This window comes from Bos indicus x Bos taurus, chromosome 15, assembly GCF_003369695.1.
Source record: "Bos indicus x Bos taurus breed Angus x Brahman F1 hybrid chromosome 15, Bos_hybrid_MaternalHap_v2.0, whole genome shotgun sequence".
Lineage (NCBI taxonomy): Eukaryota > Metazoa > Chordata > Mammalia > Artiodactyla > Bovidae > Bos > Bos indicus x Bos taurus.
In genome coordinates, this window is record NC_040090.1 from 53,424,105 (window position 1) to 53,443,193 (window position 19,089).

The 19,089-nt window shown below is 42.6% G+C and overlaps 1 protein-coding gene across 1 annotated transcript in view; it reads right to left on the reverse strand.

The window, feature by feature from the left end:
* POU2F3 (POU class 2 homeobox 3) overlaps positions 1–19,089 on the reverse strand; it is an 89,038-nt gene that overhangs the window by 23,380 nt on the left and 46,569 nt on the right. The gene's annotated exons all lie outside the window — the stretch shown is intronic.

Below are 19,089 nucleotides of genomic sequence, written 5' to 3' on the forward strand. Positions count from 1 at the left end.
CCTGTGGTGGTTTCCACACTCTCTCCAGCCTCTACCACCCTTCAGTGGCAGCACCAACCACCCACCTGTGGGTTTTCCAGGTGTCCAAGGGCAGGGCAGGAAGTTCTACCTGTGCCCACCCCTTCTCCCACCCTGAGAACAACTACCCTCTTGCAGCCTTTCAAAAAGTCCATTGTGGGGGTGGAGGGTGGGTAGAGAGTATGCAAGGGACTCTGAATTCATATAATACAGCAGGGAGCTTGGGATCCAGACAGAACCTTATAAAAGACATTGGGGGGGCGGGGGCTGGTGTCGGGCGGGTATGGCTTGGCTGGAAGCTCTTGTCCATAGGAATCTTGGCTGAAACCATTTTCTTGGTCTATGCTGGGAATATCACTGACATCCTGGAATCTTTCTTGTCTGCATTAGTTTAACACAAGTCAAAGGTTCAGACTAACAGCTCTACTTGTGCTCAACTGCTGTGGGAAAATGGTGCTTTGGATCACTAAAGAAAGAACTCCCTGTGGTTGGAGAGTTAGGAAGATCTTGTTGAGTGACACAGACCAAGGGGGGAGCCCACGTCCTAAGTATGGTACTTCGTACCTAGTGGGAACCCAATGCGTGTTAACTGAATCAAAGACACAGAGTCTCTCTCCCCATCCTGCATCGGGATACAGTGAGGAAAACATCGAACAGGGAGCTAGAACCTGTTTCTAGTCCTAACTTTGACCCTAGTTTACAACATAACCTTGAGCAATCATTTCGTCTCTGTGAGACTTGGTTTCCCCATTCTACATGATTTTTCTTTCGCTCCTCCAGCTTGCTACAGCGCTCTTAGATAAAGCAGATCTAAACAGCACCAGGAAGCCCTGCTTGTACCAAAAGTGATAAGAAGATGGTCCTTTTGGGGATAGTCTTTATACATCTTTCCTCTCCTTCCTCACCTAAGGAGACTATTCTAGAAACTTGGAAGCAAAGAGGAGGAAGTCAGAGTGTCAGAAAACAGCCTTGTGGGGGCAGACAGTTAGACATCCAGAAAACTTCAAAGGCACTGCCCCCCAGGAGTGTTCTCCAGAATATCCTCCATCCCCACCCTCAATGCCCTTCAGCTTTCCCCACCCACCATACTTGGCATCTCCATCTAAGAAGCTCCAGTGTCCTAGTTCTTCCCCCAGAAGTTAGAGTTTTCACATCCTAGATTCCGGGGAAACATTCGTTAGCAGGTTTTTGAAAGCTCAAAATAGATGATAAACTACTTATTTCAGATCACCACCAAGCTCAAGCTTTGCTCAGAGAGGAGATTTTACTTAAGCAAAGCCTCCCTTCCCCACATGCTTCTTTTGCAGCCCCCTCGTGCTCCCGGGCATCCCTTATCCCCAGTGGGGATAGGTGAGACAGGATGGAGGAAGGGAGACGGAGGGAGAACATGGAAAATCGGAGCTCACAGCACGCTGGTGGAACCACCCCAGGCAGCTTGGCAGGGCTCCAGCTCGGAGGCAAGTGGCAGGGTTCCTTTATAGACTCATTATGCGCAATGGGGAGATAAGAAGGTGCAGCTATGACAGAGCTTGAAAACATGTGCTTTGCCTCCAACCTGAGTGCTATCTGTTAGAATCAGTGCCAGGTCTTCCTGCAACACTTAATTTCAGAAACCAGCGCCATCATAAAAGAAAATGCACCCTTTCATCTGCTTCCTGGATCAATTGCCCTCCATGCTCTTTCAAGGCCCCTGCCGACCTCCCACTTCTGAAAATGAGGTTCCTGATAGCAAAACATCCCCCTGGGTGTTAGCCTGGGGGTGTTCTGACAACTCCGTGTGTTACTCTTCTGAGTTTTTGCTTTATCGACACCTTATTCTTTCATTTTTCATCATTTACTACCCCTTAGGTATGAGTTGCTGATGGTGAACCCCAAAGAAGGCAATCCTAAACAAACCAATTTGAAAGACAGCAAAGCAGAAGACTTTTCCTGTGACAAGTTCTAAAATCTCCGCTTTGGTCACTGAGTCTCAGAAAGAGCTGAACTGGACTAGGAGGAGGAGAGACACGGCAGCAACTCTGTCTGATCCCACACCCCTCCCACCCCCCTGCACACTTCTCTGATTACTCTCTGAGAGTTCAGAGGCTAAGAAACTAAGAAATCAAGTCCCTTCCAAATCCCAAAATCCCTCTCACGGCTGTCAAATGGAAAAGACTGGAACCTTTCCAGGCAACTGGGTGTTGGCTGTGGGTCGGAACGATGAGATAGAGAGACTTCTGTTGGATCCCATTGACTTATAACGTGAGAACCAGAGGCAAATTGGACGAAAACCCAATTTCCCGCATACTTGTGAAAACCCCACCAAACCCACAGCCTCCCTGAAACTGTGCAGATCATCTGCAGGGTCCCTTTGGAGCGTCTTTTCACGCCAGTAGATTAATTCTCCAGGCCCTGTTGCGATGGACCGATCCCTGGGAACGTGAGCCACCACAAAGGGCTCTGCCAGGTCAAGGCGCGGTCAAGGCCATCGATCACTCTGTCCATCTATTGGACACAGTTAGTTAGTTTAGGATCTTCTCCACCCATTGTGCTGTGCAAAGGTGTTACACTGAGTCTTGGGTAGTGACCAGAGAGGTAAAGAGGTATCATGGGTGATTATCTTTTCTAACCCCAGCGAACTCCCTGACATCACCTGCTATAGAAAGCAATAAATAGTCTCTTCCTGGGAAGAGAGAGCCCTTTATGATGAATTGGAAACCCTTCAAACATTCCTTACTTAGCTTCACCTCCCAGTCAGGAATTTTGAAGACAAGTGCGTATCTTACTATCTCATGGAGACCAGGAGTGCTTCAGAGATGAGTGTAAAGGTATTCAACAGGACACTGGCTAAACCCTGACAAGGGAATGGTCCTCTGACCCTCCCCTGGCACTCTTTCTACAAAACAGTACTACATACTTTCCAGGGATAAGAGAGAGAACAGACGATAGGTGATGGAAAAGGTGATGCTGTGGTCCACACATACACTTGAACCTCCTTATTAACCATCTGATGGGGCTGGAGTACTTAGCCTTAGCCCCCTCCCTGTGACATTTCACATGGCCCTCTCCTGGGGGGAAAACAGCCCGACACTAATGAATGTATCACTGGCGATGAAAATGATCAAAGCTGTAGGGCCAGTTGCATAACTCGTTTGTGGAAAGTGTTTCATAAACATTTCACAAGAAGGAGAATTTCAAAGCGTGAACATCTCCCAACCTGCCTTCAATTACAGGCAAGATTTTTTTTTTTTTTGGTTGTTTCTCCCTCCCCCCCACCCCTTCTATACTTCTCCAGAGCAGTGAGGAAGAGTTTCTGTTTTGTAACTGATCTATAAAAGGGTTGACAAACATTGCTAGTGAACAATCCTAAAAATACATTCCAAGTAGTGGAATGGGGCAGGCAGCTAACTCAGATGAACAAGGCTGAGAGTCCCCTAAGAGATGCTGGCTGTGTTTTTGCCCAAGAGACTCTCCTTTCTCCATGGCTCTTGACTGCTTCCCATGAGTCCAAGGCTCCCACCCTTTTGGGTCCCTGTGGGAAGTGCCTGGGGAGAAGAGATGGACTGGATGAGGTCTAGTCAGGTCTATGACAGACTAGCCTAGATGCACCTTCTTTAAAAAACAGTTTTGTGGGTGTTTTCTTTTCAATTAGGTGTGCTGGGTCTTCACTGCAGTGCGAGGGTTTTCTCTGCTGTGGTCAGTGGGGGCTACTCTTTGTTGCTATGCACGGACTTCCCATTGTGGTAGCTTCTCTTGTAGAGCGGGCTTCCCAAGGACATTAGTGGTAAAGAATCTGCCTCCAGTGCAGGAGATGCGGGTTCGATTCCTGGGTCATGAAGAGCCCTGGGAGAAAGAAATAGCAACCCACTCCAGTATTCTTGCTTGGGAAATCCCACGGACAGATGAGCCTGGTGGGCTCATCTGCCACGGTGTCGCAAAAGAGTTGGACACGACTTAACGACTAAACAGTAAGAAACCTTGTTGTAGAACAGGCTCTGGGCATTCAGGCTTCAAGAGCTGCAGCACGTGGGCTCAGCAGTTGTGACCCACTAGCTTAGTTGCTCCAAGGCATGTGGAATCTTCCCAGATCAGGGATGGAACCCCTGTCCCCTGCATTGGCAGGTGGATTCTTATCCACAGTACCACCAGAGAAGTTCCTAGATGTACCTTGGCCTGTTGCACTTTGGAATCTTCTCTTGGGCAGCACTGAACTTCTAGACAAAGACTGATGAAGTGAGGAGACATGGAGTCCTTCAATAAACATACAATTTCTTAGGAGGGTGGGGCCACTTGGAGTTGTTCCTTCCTGAAAAGAAGCTTTCCATAGAAGCCTTCTTGTTTTTCCTGCTTGTACCTCCTCTGGAAATGCAATATGCTTATCAGTCCTGTTATTTAATGCTTTGGCTTCAGTTCTTAGCACATAGCACTGCTAGTACTGACACATGTCTGAAAAAACCCCATCATTTTAAGCCCATAAAAGTTTTCTTCTCCCTCTGGCATACAGGTCCGTGCATTCAAGTTTAAAAACTCTAGGAAGGGGCTGTGCTCTCTGGGAGGTCACATCCTCATGGATTATTTTCGGTGCCCAGGACTTGAAGCACTTTAACCACTGTGCTGCTTTCTAGCCCTCTGGGGACACCAGCAGCATCTGCTTCCAGTGAAGAGCTGGATTAATGCTAGCTCTCTTTTTAGACCCTGATTTTTTTTTTTTTTTTTTTTTTTGGCCTCTCCACTTGACTTGCAGATCTTAGTTCCCTGACCAGGGACTAAACCTGGGCGGTGGCAGTGAAAGTGCTGAGTCCTAATCACCGGACAGCCAGGGAATTCCTAACCCTGACCTGTTTTGAATCAGAGTCTTCTAGTTATCCTGGCCACCTACCTGGTCGACAAGAGGCGTGGAGTGCCTCTCTGATTCTTTGACTGGGAAGGAGTGCCACAGAGAACTGTTGATTCACCCCTATAGATGGCTGTTTTGCCCCCCAAATAAGTGAAATGGCCAGAAGAAGGGGTGGGGAGGGCTGGGGCTCGAAAGGCTGAGCATGGAATCAAACTCTGAAAACCTTTTGCTAGTGGCTATTCTTGGGAACTATCTGATGTGTGAATGCTGGTTGTCACCACACTGGGTTCTTCTGCATACACTGGGCTGCCTATCATGGAAGAACCTTGTGATTCATTTCAGAGCAGGGGTTGGGAAAAAAAGAACACATCCAGGAAACAAGCACAAGGCTCAGAATTAACCAGGAGACCTGACTTTGGGCTCCATGTGTGCCTCTAAAGACCTGCATGATCTTATATTTAGTTATTTCACTCATCTCTCTAGGCCTAGATTATGCATCCATGAAAGGAAGAAAACACACCAGATGGAATCTACTTAAGAAATTTGTCATGTATAAAAGAGAGAGTTGGAGTTGACTTGTGAGCACACAGGTATGTTTATTGAGTCACTAGACGCATTTTGGAGAAGGCAACGGCACCCCACTCCAGTACTCTTGCCTGGAAAATCCCATGGACGGAGGAGCCTGGTAGGCTGCAGTCCATGGGGTCTCGAAGAGTCAGACACGACTGAGCAACTTCATTTTCACTTTTCACTTTCACGCTTTGGAGAAGGAAATGGCAACCCACTCCAGTGTTCTTGCCTGGAGAATCCCAGGGACAGGGGAGCCTGGTGGGCTCCCGTCTATGGGGTCGCACAGAGTTGGACACGACTGAAGTGACTTAGCAGCAGCAGCAGCAGCAGACCCATTTTACTAGACTGAGTCTTAGAAAAGTTAAGAAACGCTAAAAGATACTTCCTGCTGGTAAATCTGGGATTTCAATCCACATCTATCTGAGTGCATAGTTCTACATAAACCTGACTACCATGTGTGATAAAACCATAGACTCTTCAAGGTAGCTTTGTGCAGATTGTTGTCAAGTGCATGGCAGACATTCAACAATGTGGATTCCTTCCCTTTCCCATCAGAACTCACAGGAAGTGTAGATACAACCTGGTTCAAATGGTTCATTTTACAGCTCTGACTCTGATTTCTCCAGAGGAGAAATCACCTATCAGGGCAGCCCAGCTAGAGATGCAGTCACGCCAAGTCTGGAGACCAAGTCAGGGCCCCTAAGAACAGGTCTCCTAACTTTCCACCCAGTATTCAAGTCCACTCCCCTACACAGTAGCATGACTCTGCCTCCTGTTTCTATCACCCTGGGGTTGTTGCCCATTCTGGCTCCTGAAGTAACTCAGTAGTAACTCTAATCCCATTGCTCTAATAAGATTTAATCTCAGTCCCGATTCAGAGTTCTCCATTACTACACAGGGTAAGGTTTAGATGCAGATAAAGCACACATCTACCTGATGTGTGACCTGATAACGCTTGCTTTGGGAACCAGCATTCTTATATTCCCTTGACTTTCACACAGACAGATTAACTCCAGGGGGGTTGACATTTGCTCTTTTCCTTCCTCATCATGAGGAAGAGATGTGGGACAGGGAAAGAGAAGGCTCAGACACACCACGATATTCTCACACTACTGTATATTGTACTCTGGGGTCCAAAGGAGACTGTGCACACACACAGCACCAGCCTGCAGTCATGAAGTGCTACATAGATTAGTTCCAAGAGCATCAGTTCAAGAAAGGGAAAAAGTAATATTTTAAAAATACTTTAGGGCTTCCCTGGTGGCTCAGTGGTAAAGAACCACATGCCAGTGCATGAGACACGGGTTCGATCCTTGGACCAGGAAGATCCCACAAGTCACGGAGCAACTAAGTCTGTGTGCCACGACTCCTGAGCCTGTGTTCTAGAGCGTGCGAACCACAACTATGTGTCACAGCCAATGAGGCACACGTGCCTAGAGCAAGTGCTCCACAACAGAGAAGCCACCACAATAAAAAACCCACACACTGCAACTAGAGACTAGTCCCTGCTCACCACAACTAGAGAAAAGTCCATGCAGCAACGAAGACCCAGCACAGCCAAAAATAAGTAAATACAATTACAATAAAAATAAAAGTACTTTCAAATGGATCATCATTTATTCTTCATGATAACTCAATGAGGAAAAAAACCTCATTGAACCATTTTTACAGATGTAGGAACCAAGACTAGAGAAATTAATAGGCCCATCACACAGCCAGGAAGAGCAGAGCCTGACTTTCTATTTGGATCTTTGGGCCCCAGACCCTCCCTTCTTCTGCCCATACCACTCTGTAAGGCATCCCATTCTGTTTCCACCCAGAATTTCCCACCTAAAAATGAACTTGTTGACCTCTGCCTCCTCGGTGGGCCATGCTGTTTTCACATGCGGTACACAGTTGGTGTACAGGTTTCCACAAGTGGAGCCTGGGATTTTTACATGGATGTGGGGCTGACGTAGTAATCAAAAGTAAACTTTCAACAAGTCTGACTGGGATTCTCTTTGGCATCCCCTGGGGAACTGCCTGTGACCTGGAAGCCTGTCTCTGAAAGGCTGAGCATTGGCTATAAATGCAAGTAAAAGGCTTTCCCTGGTAGCGTGCATATTTGAGAACAGTCTTCTAAGGAAGACTGAGGTCCTCGTCTCTTGTATTCTTCTGGTGCCCTGGATAAAGTGGTGTGCCTCTGTGGCCCTCTGATCCCACATCTGCTCCGGTAGCAGTGGAGCATATGGTCTTCCAAGTGGCTTTAAACATAGCTTTTTCTGCCCCATAAAGTTCCCCTTCCCATTTTAGTTCAATAAACATTTAGTATGCACCTATTGTATACCAAGAGTAACTGCGACACAAAGGTGAACAGGGACCTCCCAGACCAATTAGGAGATGGCAAGTAAAACTGCAGTCACCTACACAGCCTGGCTAGGAGGGGAGGAGGGAGAAGGGATACATGTATGTGAATGGCTGAGACCTTTGCAGTCTACCTGAAGCTATCACAGCATTGTTGATCATTGCCATTCCAATATAAAATAAAAAGCTTTAAAAAATAGATAAGTAATGAATTGAAACAAACAAAAACATCACCTACAGTGCAATACTGAAGGCAGTGGGAAGGCGGTGCTGCGGTGGTCGCATGGGAAGGTTGTGAGTTGCTTTGTCAGGGCAGAGGACAGATAACCAGAAAAAGAGGGGTCAGATAGGAAGGTTCCAGGAAAGAGAGGTGGGAGCCTCTGAGGAGCCTTGAAGAATGAAGGGGGGTTCAACAGAAGGGAAAGCAGGGCATGCCAGGAAGTGGGAGCAGCTTGTCCACAGTCACAGATAACGAAACGACTTCATGTTCAAGAGCGACGAGCAATTCAGTGCTGCCACAGCGTGGAGTGGGAGAGGCTGGGGCAAGCAGCCAGGGCCTGATGACAGAGGCCCTGTGGATCACGCAAAGAAGCTGAGGCTGGACTCGGGGGCAAAGTGTAACTTGAGCAAAGGGCAGGGACATGTGAGATTTTCACCTAGTTAGATTATGCTAACACCTGTATGGAATATGGATTTGAAGAGAGGATACCTGTGAGCAGGGGAATTAATTAAAGAGCTGTTTATCATGACAGTCTAGGTAAAGAGCTGCTGAGGACATGCCTTAGGCCAAAACAGTAAGAACGGAGAGGCAGATATGGAATGGCAAACTTTTAGTATCGAAAATATATTTCCACCCCCAAAGGTTTATCCTCTATAACAAAGGACTATTTCAGGAATTCTCTGTTGAATGCCTGGAGGACACAAAGAACCAACACAGAAAAAATTCTGAAAGACCAGAGTCAATCCAATTGCTTAGAACAGACACACGGAGGGCATTTGGGGTTCCAGAAGGTATTCACTAAGTCAAATATTTCTGTAATGTCCAAATTTTCAAAGGTAATTATTCATTTTAAATTAGAAAAAAAATATTAATAAGATTAAAAAGAGAAAGAACTCCAAATTTCAGTGCTTGAGTTTGGAAGATTTCAGTTCCTAAGGTATTCAAGTTAGTGATAGTTTCCTTTTTTACCTGGTGAAAGAAGTGTCTTGAGACATTTAGGGGCACATTTTCTAAATAAACACACATATATGCACATAGATATGTTTGTTGTATGTGTGTGTTTTTAAATCAATAACTGAGAATCCATCTCCTTCTCCTGCCATAACCTGAGTCATCGTCTACCAAGAGGCCACACCTGGATGTGGCCTATAGCCCTTACCCACACCTTTCCATGAAGCTCTACAGTTTACAAAGCACTTTCAAACATATCAGTTTGGTTGATTTTCAGAATATCCCCATAAGATTGAAAAGGCAAGTGATGCTATTCCTGTTTTACTGTTAAGGAAAACAGGTTCATGAAAGGTAAATGATGTATCCAAGGTACATGGCTGGTTATCAGGAGAGCTCTGATTTGAACTCAGGTTATCTGATTTAAAAGTCAACACATCTGTCAAATTTCTAGGATTTTCTGAGGAAGCTTCCCAAATAAGTGGATTTTCAGTCCCTGAAATCTATCTCTTACAGATCCAAAGACTTTATTTCAGTTTTGGATAGCTATTTATTGCTTTCTTTTTTTTTTTCACTTTCCAGTATTTTAATGGGGATTGCATTATCTATAGATTAATTTGAGGGAAATAGACACCTTTATTACAGTAGACCTTCTAAATTATATAAATTTAGCCTATTTGAATATTCTAATTTCTCTCAGCAATGTTTTATAGTTTTTAGAAGTATTGCACCTCTAGGATTTGATTTTTCTGATACTGTTATAAATGTGTTTACAGTTTCATTTTTAACTTGTTTGCTGTGAAATATAGACATACACTTGCTTTTCACATACTGATCAGATACTCATTAACTTTATTACATGCACTTATTAATTCTAATAACTTCCCTGTAAGATCTTTTGAATTTTCTATTTACACAATTTGGTCAACAGTTTTCTGTGAATAAAGATAGTTTTACTTTTTTCCCAAACTTTACACTTTTTATTTTTATTTTGTACCTTTACTTTATTGCTCTGGCTTAGACTTCCAAGATAATTGAATAAAAGTAATGGTAGTGTATATTTTTGTCATTTTCTCAATGTCACATTTCATCATTAAGTATGTTCAGTTCAGTTCAGTTGCTCAGTCATGTCCGACTCTGCAACCCCATGAATCACAGCACACCAGGCCTCCCTGTCCATCACTAACTCCCGGACTTTACTCAGACTCACGTCCATCGAGTCGGTGATGCCATCTAGCCATCTCATCCTCTGTCGTCCCCTTTTCCTCCTGCCCCCAATCCCTCCCAGCATCAGAGTCTTTTCCAATGAGTCAACTCTTCTCATCAGGTGGCCAAAGTATTGGAGTTTCAGCCTTAGCATCAGTCCTTCCAAGTATGTTAGAGGTTGGTATTTTTTTGAAGATATCCTTTATCAGATTAAAAAAAATTTTTTTTCAATTTCTAGTTACTGAGCTTTTTAAATTTTAAAACCATTAATGGGTGTTTAATTCTTTGCCAACAAAGGTTCATCTAGTCAAGGCTATGGTTTTTCCTGTGGTCATGTATGGATGTGAGAGTTGGACTGTGAAGAAGGCTGAGTGCCAAAGAATTGATGCTTTTGAACTGTGGTGTTGGAGAAGACTCTTGAGAGTCCCTTGGTCTGCAAGGAGATCCAACCAGTCCATTCTGAAGGAGATCAGCCCTGGGTGTTCTTTGGAAGGAATGATGCTAAAGCTGAAACTCCAGTACTTTGGCCACCTCATGTGAAGAGTTGACCCATTGGAAAAGACTCTGATGCTGGGAGGGATTGGGGGCAGGAGGAGAAGGGGATGACAGAGGATGAGATGGCTGGATGGCATCACTGACTCAATGGACGTGAGTCTGGGTGAACTCCGGGAGTTGGTGATGGACAGGGAGGCTTGGTGTGCTGCGATTCATGGGGTCGCAAAGAGTTGGACATGACTGAGCGACTGAACTGAACTGAACTGAACTGAATTTTATCAAATTTTTTTTCTTTATTTTTTTAAGATAACCACATAATTTTTGACTTCTGTTTGTGATTAATTGCACAACTGACATTTTATTGTAAAATCAACTTTGCCTTCTTGGAATAAATCCTACTATATGATTTTCTTCTCCTCCTCTTTCCTATTGGTTTTATTTTTGAACAGACATCTTATATCATATACATCTCTACTTTCCCCTAAAGAGTACCTGACAAAGAACTCACAAAAAAGAAAATTATAAGCCAGTATTACTGATGAACATAAATGCAAAAATCTTCAACAAAATATTAACAAACTGACTCCAACAATACATTAAAAGAATCATACACTGTGACCAAGCAGGATTTATTCCAGGGCAGCAAGGATGGTTCAATATTCACAAATCAAAAAATGTGATATATCACATTTAATTTATTAAAGAATAAAAAATCATATGATCATCTCAATACATGCAGAAAAAGCTTTTGATGAAAGTCAGCATCTATGACAAAAACTCCCCACAAAGTGGGTAGAGAGGGAACATACTTCAACATAATAAAGGCCATATATAACATACCCATAGCTAACATCATACTTGGTGGTAAAAAACTGAAGGCATTTCCTCTAAGATTAGGAAAAAGATGAGGATGCCCACTTTTATTTAACATAGTCTTGGAAGTCCCAGCCACAGCAACTAGAAAATGAAGAAATAAAAGATACCCAAACCAGAAAGGAAGAAGTAAAACTGTCACTGCAGATGACAGGATACTATACATAGAAAATCCTAAACACCCCACCAAAAAACTTCTAGAGTTTATCAATGAATTTGGTAAAGTTGCAGGATACAAAATTAATACACAGAAATCTCTTGCATTTCTAAACACTAGCAATGAACTATCAGCAAGAGACATTAAAACAATCCCATTTAAAATCACATCAAAAAGAATAAAATACCTAGGAGTAAATCCAATTAAGGAGGTAAAAGACATATACTCAAAATTGATGAAAGAAATTGAAGACAACATAAACAGATGGAAGGGTACACCATGTTATAGATTAAAATAATTGTTAAAATGATCAAGGCAATCTGTAGATTCAATGTAATCCCTATCAAAATACCAATGGCCTTATTCACAGAACTAGAGGAGGTAATTTTAAAATTTGTACGGAAGCACAAAAGGCCTTGAAGAGCCAAAATAATGTTGAGAAAGTAAAGAGCTAAAGGTAGCATGATCCCCCTGACTTCAGACTACACTACAAAATTACAGTAATCAAAAAAAAAAAAAAAAAGGCATGGTAATGGCACAGAAACACACACATAGATCAATGGAACAGAAGAGAGAACTCAGAAATAAACCCATGGATTTACTGTCAATCTACAACACTGGAGGCAAAAATATACAATGAGGAAAAGGTGGTCTCCTCGATAAGAACTCCCTGGTGGCTCAGATGGTAAAGAATCTGCCTGCAATATGGGAGACCCAGGTTTGATCCCTGGGTTGGGCAGATCCCCTGGAGAAGGAAATGGCTATCCACTCCAGTATTCTTGCCTGAAGAATTCCATGGACAGAGAAGCCTGGAAGGCTACAATCCATGGGATCACAAAGAGTCAGACACAATTGAGTGACTAATACTTTCAATAAGTGGTGCTTGAAAAGCTGGGCAGCTACATGTAATAGAATATTTTTTTCACACCATATACAAAAATAAACTCAAAATGGGTCAAAGACCTCAATGTAAGACCAAAACCTATTAAACTCCTAGAAAAAAAAACATAGGACAAACACTCTTTAACATAAATTGCAGCAATATTTTTTGGATCTGTCTCCTAAGGCAAAATAAAATTTTAAAAATTAAATAAACAAATGAGACCCATGTAAGCTTAAAAAGCTTTTACGAAGGAAACCATTGACAAACATAAAGACAACCTACTGAATGGGAGAAAACAGTTGCAAATGATATGACCAATAAGGGGGGTCATTATCCAAAATATATAAACAACTCATAGAACTTAATGTAAAATAATCAAACAACTCGATTAAAATCTGGGAAGAAGAACTGAATAGATATTTTTCCAAAGAAAACACACAGATGGCCAACAGACACATGAAAAGTATGCTCGACATTGCTAATCTTTAGAGAAATGCAAATAAAAACTGCAGTGAGATATCACTTCATGCCTGTCAGAATGGCTATCATCAAAAAAATTGTAAATAACAAATGTCGGTGGGGATGTAGAGAAAAGAGAACCCTTGTGCACTGTTGATGTATATGTAAATTTGTGCAGCCACTGTGGAAAAAACAGTATGGAGATTCTTAAGAAAACTGAAAAGAGCACCACTGTATGATTCTGCAATTCCAGCAGTACGTATATATCCAAAGAAGGTGAAAATACTAATTCAAAAAGACATATGCTCTTCAATGTTCACAGCAGCAGTTACTTACAACTGCCAATACACGGAAGCAACCCAACCTAACTGTCCATCCGCAGAGGAGTGGATAAAGAAGAAGTGGAATATGTATATGAGTGGACTGTTACTCAGCCATTAAAAGAATGGAATTTTGCCATTTGCAACAACATGGATGGACCTGGAGGGTATTATACTTTCTGAAATAAGTCAGAAGAGAAAGAAAAATACCGCATGTTACCACTTGATATTTAGAATCTAAAAAATATTGAGTTGGCCAAAAAGTTTATTCCAGTTTTACCATAACTTTTTTCGGAAAAACCCAAACGAACTTTTTGGCCAACCCAAGTAAACAAATGAATGAATATAACAAAACAGAAACAGACTCACAGATAAAGAGAACAAACTAGTGGTTACCAGTGGGGAGCGAGAAGGGGGAGGAACAAGACAGGGGGAGAAGATTAAAAGTACAAACTACCATGTCTAAAATAAGCCACAGGATAGATTGTACAGCAGCCAGACTACAGCCAGTATTATATAATAAATAATAAATGAAGTATAATATATGAACATTTTGAATCACTATGTTGTCTACCTGAAACTAATATAATATTATAAATAAACTATGCCTCAATTAAAAAAAAACCAACACATCATCTTTCAAAATTCCTAAGATTTCCTGAGAAAGCCTCCCCAAATAAGTACATTTTTCAATTACTAAAATCTATCCTTTTTAGCTCCAAGTCTTTCTTTCCGTTTTGAATACATATTGATTGATTTCATTTTTGAATAGAGATCTTGCTAAAAAGTATTATACACATCCCTTCTTTCCCTTAAAGGGTACCTGAAAGGTAATTTAGTCAATGACGCAATCACAATTGTGAACACATTTTAAAAGCAATCGCGCCCTCAGGGACACTGAAGCGTTTGGCCTCTGTTGGGTGTAGCACTAAATGGCTCTGAATCCCTTTATTTTTTGCAGTTCTGCTTTTTTCCATGTTTTTTGCCTCCTTTCTCACAACCAGGTTTTTATCCTATCGTTGGTATCCTGGCTTCTAGCAGCCCCCCATGCCAGTTTAACTTCGCAACTTTTATTTGCTAAGGGCTAGAAAAACCAGATAGTTAAGTTTGTTACAACTGTTTCTAAAATAGGAGTTTAAGGCTCTTGAGAAATCATCTGGCTCCAAGTCTCAATGGCTTCCTTCTTACTCTCAGTTGGATTCTAAATAGGTGAGGCTGTGGGCTCTCTGGATAACTGAGGCACTGCAATGGCTCTGAGTAGCTGTTTGACATGGGGTTTGCCTTTTGGTTCAAATTTTACTGAGTACATATCTATCCTGTTACCCTTATTAGCCTGGGACAGGACTCCAGGCAAAATGGTTGGCTGAACCCACACAATTGACAGTGTAAGCTAAATTCTCTATGGCTGAGGAGCAGTTACCAAATTTATTGCCAAAAGGCAGTGAACTTAAGCCAAGGGACTTTCTGACAGTATATCTGTTTCCCTACTTATAAAATGAAAATCATCTTTGATTCCTGCCCAGGTGTCAAGGATTTAGGGATAAAGAACTATAAAACCTGGGCTTCCCAGATGGCACAGTGAGAGAATCCGCCTGCCAATGCAGGAGATACAGGAGACTCAGGTTCGATTCCTGGGTCATGAAGATCCCCTAGAGAAGGAAATGGCAACCCACTCCAGTATTTTTGCCAATATTCTGGTGGGCTACAGTCCATAGGGTTGCAAAGAGTAGGACAAAACTACATGCCTGAGCATACACACACATCTATAAAACCTATTCTAAGAAGGACTTTCCCTGCTTTTGTCACCAAATCAATATGAAGATGATGATTTTGCACATGTATTACCTGGGATACTTATCTTGCTTGCCTGTCACTAAATGCTTATTGAATAGATAGGGGACTGACGCATAAATACTTTCAATAATCCTAGAATTTAGGAAACCAGGTCTCAGAGAAATCAAAGGATTTCCCAAAAACCATACAGCTAGAAAGTGGCAGAGCTGGAATTTGAATCTAACTCTAAGCAGATTTGGGCTTCTCAGGTGACTCAGTGGTAAAGAATCCACCTGCCAATGCAGGCAGTGCAGGAGACATGAGTTCAATCCCTGGGTGGGGAAGATCCCCTGGAGGAAGAAATGGTAACCCACTTTAGTATTCTTGCCTGGATAATCCCATGGGGAGAGGAGCCTGGCAGGCTACAGTCCATGGAGTCCCAACAAGTCGGACACAACTGAGAGACTGAGCAGACCCAGAATGAACTCCCTTTCCCTGGTATGGTGCTGACTTAAAAAGTCATGCCAAACTAGGCTCACTTTCTTTTATACAGGGTTTTTAGAAATAAGGATCAGATGAATGCTATAATTATCATATGTATATATATATATATATATATATATATACACACATGTCCCTGGAAATCAAGATGGGGGTCATAAGGACTGAGAGAGTGTTAATTAACAAATCAGTGTCATCCAACGGGGATGTCTCCAATGGCATGCCATGGGACTCTGCTCATGGTCCAGTCTTGCTAAGAATGTCATCAGTACATTAGACTATGAAGAGATATGTACCCTGCATACTTAATACATCTCTGTATGAGGAACAGGATTGGCTACTACTACTGTGCACAAAAACATCATGGTTAAAAAAATAAACTTGAAAAGATGCAAGGAAGGGAACAAAGTAATAAGATAAAGCATAAGAGGAAATATAAAAATCCTTTACTTAGAATATGAAAATTAACTGCACAAGTTGAGGCAGCAGTTTGTAATTTTTTCAAGAAGACTTGAGAGGTGTTAACTGACACTTAAGACCATGTAAATTGAAAGTGTGATATAATTATCTTTTAAATAATCTGTAGACTACTGTATAGCTCAGGGAACTCTACTCAATATGCCATGACAACCTATATGAGAAAAGAATCTGAAAAAGAATGAGTATATGTATATGTATAACCAAATCACTTTGATGTACACCTGAAACTAACACAACATTGTAAATCAACCACAGTCCAGCAAAATTTAAAGAAAAAAATAAAAATAAAAAATCTGTAGGATAGGCTGTACTATTCTAATGCAGCAGAGTGTGGAATGAGGATCCCCTACTTAACCATGCAAGTTCCACCTGGACAGGCCTGCCACTGCCTTATCTGGGCTTGTAACGGCTGGAATCAAGATACAACAAAGATACAGCACTTGCTCAATTAAATTTTGTTGAATGAGTAAATGGATAATGAATAAATCATCCAAGGTGCTCTGGCCTAGCCAGATGTCGTCTGAGTATTAAATGTTGTACACTTGTGGATACTATACCTAAAGAGGGTGAAAGGCATGAAGGCAGAAACAAATTCAAAGGGTTTGTCACAGCATTGAACAAAAATAGCTGAAGCAACCTAATGTCCTTTGGTAGGGTAATAGAACAGTAAAATTACACTGAAACAACAGAATGGCATGCAGTCATTAACAATAATCATAATCGACCCTATGTGTAACACCCAGGGGCAATCTACAAATCTTATTTTTAAATTTCAAAACAAATTCACAAAGGAATACACACTTTATAATTTATACCTACCTACATATGTACATATACATGCATTTTTAAAACTCCACAAATATTTATAATTTCCATTTGTTCCCATATCCACGTATGAGTGGAGAGAAGGTTCTTAGACACATACACACCATATTGATAAGAGAAATTCTCTCTGCAAAGAGGGCCAAAGCTCAACAAGGAACAATGTTTCTACAAGAAAGCATTCATGCACTTTGTGTGTGACTGCTTTAAGTAAGGTAATTAGAAACCTCTATATGACTTTGCTGAAGGAATTCTGGATGTTTACATGGAAAGGGGAAGATTGAGAGGTGAGTTGTTGTATTGTGTTGTTGCTCAGTCATGTCTCACTCTTTGCGACTCCTTGGACTGTAGCCCGCCAGGTTCCTCTGTCCATGGAATTCTCCAGGCAAGAATGCTGGAGTGGGTTGCCATTCCCTTCTCCAGGCGATCTTCCTGACCCAGGGATCAAACCCAGGTCTCCCACATTGCAGGCAGATTCTTTACCATCTGAGCCACGAGGGAGCCCTGGTGTAGGTGGCAGGATGAGGGGTGAGAGCTCTTCTCAAATACTGAAGGGCTGTCAACTAAAGTGGACGGATTTAGGGCCTGGAGCACGTGGAGTGATGACCACGGGTGACCGCCACAGAGAGTGGATGGAGCCTCAGGGGAAAGAATGTCCTAACATCGCAATCTGCTGAACCCTGCAGTGAACTGCATTCTGGGAAGTGAGTCCCGAATTCCTGGGAGAGCTCTGGCCAGAGGTGTGGGGCCAGGGGCCTTCTGTCAGAGATGTCGGCAGAAGAACGTTGCTCCAGGAGGTAGCTTAAGCTGGTTTTGAGGCTTATGCTGGTTTTGAGACTCCTGACAAGTAAATTTTAATTAATTAATTTTTTTTGGCAGAGTTCAGAGAGTGTTCTTTTGTCAACTAAGAACATTAAAGTAACCAGTATCACCTACTCAAGTCATCACTTCATTACATGCAACTGATATTTTAATACCCCAAAATGCAAACTCTCAGACTGTTTAAATTGGACATATTTAACTGTATAAAAATTTGCTATGTTTTATTCTTTTAAAATGTCACTGCAGGAAATTCCCTGGTGGTCCAGTGGCTAAGACTCTGCACTCCTAATGTGGAGGGCCTGGTTTCAATCCCTGATCAGGGAACTAAATCCCACATGCTGCAACTAAGACCCGGTATAGCCAAATAAATAAGTAAATATTTTTTTAAAATTCTAATGCAGATGGTGAAAACTTAGTCGTAAAATGTTGTATTATGAATAAATAAGTGTATCCACAGACGGGATAGGAGAAAAGAAGAATAAAGCCTTGGTGCCAGACAGCAGAGATCTGTGGAACCCTTCTGGATACAGGGGACAAATGACCTAAGGGACCCTTTTGCCCTAAGGGTCTATTTGTCTCTGACTCACTCCGGAGTTAGAAATGCAACCCAAATTTGTCTCTACAGCTAATGAAAAATATAGTCACAGTGCTGTCAGGGGTCACTGGTTACCCTCAACCACACTTCCTATTGAAATGGCCAGGAGAGGGCAGTCCTAGGAGAAGAAGTTCAGCCCTGTCCTCCGTTAAGGGGCGTTTGTAAGGGGCCTCCTCTGGCTTGGGATATGTAGCTTGGGACTGAACTCTCAACCTCAAAGAGTTTAGAAAGCCAGGTTGGCCAGAGTCCTATATGCAGACCCCGGATGCCTAGAGGGTAGGCCCTGGCACCCAGCACCCACTGAGCAAACAGCTGAGATGCCTCAGCCAATAGCTCCTGGGACCCAGCCAGTAAAGCAGTGGAGTTGGGAAATATTTACCAGAATGGACTGGAAGGAGCCCACTGTACACGCTATGTGCAGACACCCAGCAAGCTCACCGCCCTGGGAGGACGGGTGTGTTTCTGAGAATCGCTGGCTGAGAGAATGATGACAGGGAGCAGAGCAGCATGAGGAGCAGAAGGCCCTGAAAAGCAGAGAGGTGGGATCCTTGGCACCAGGATGGAGGGACGGGTGGATAGGTTCATCACAGCTATCCATCAGTCCATTTATTTAAGAAACACGTACTGAACGTCTGCTCTGTGCTAGGCACTGCTTTACTGGAATCAATACAATACAGACTCTTTCCTCAAATATTTCCCATCTTCTGGAAGGCTACCTGAAGAAGAAGACATCTGAGCTGAGTTTGGAAAGATAAATGGCAGGGTGATGGAAAGTGAGGATGAGGCGG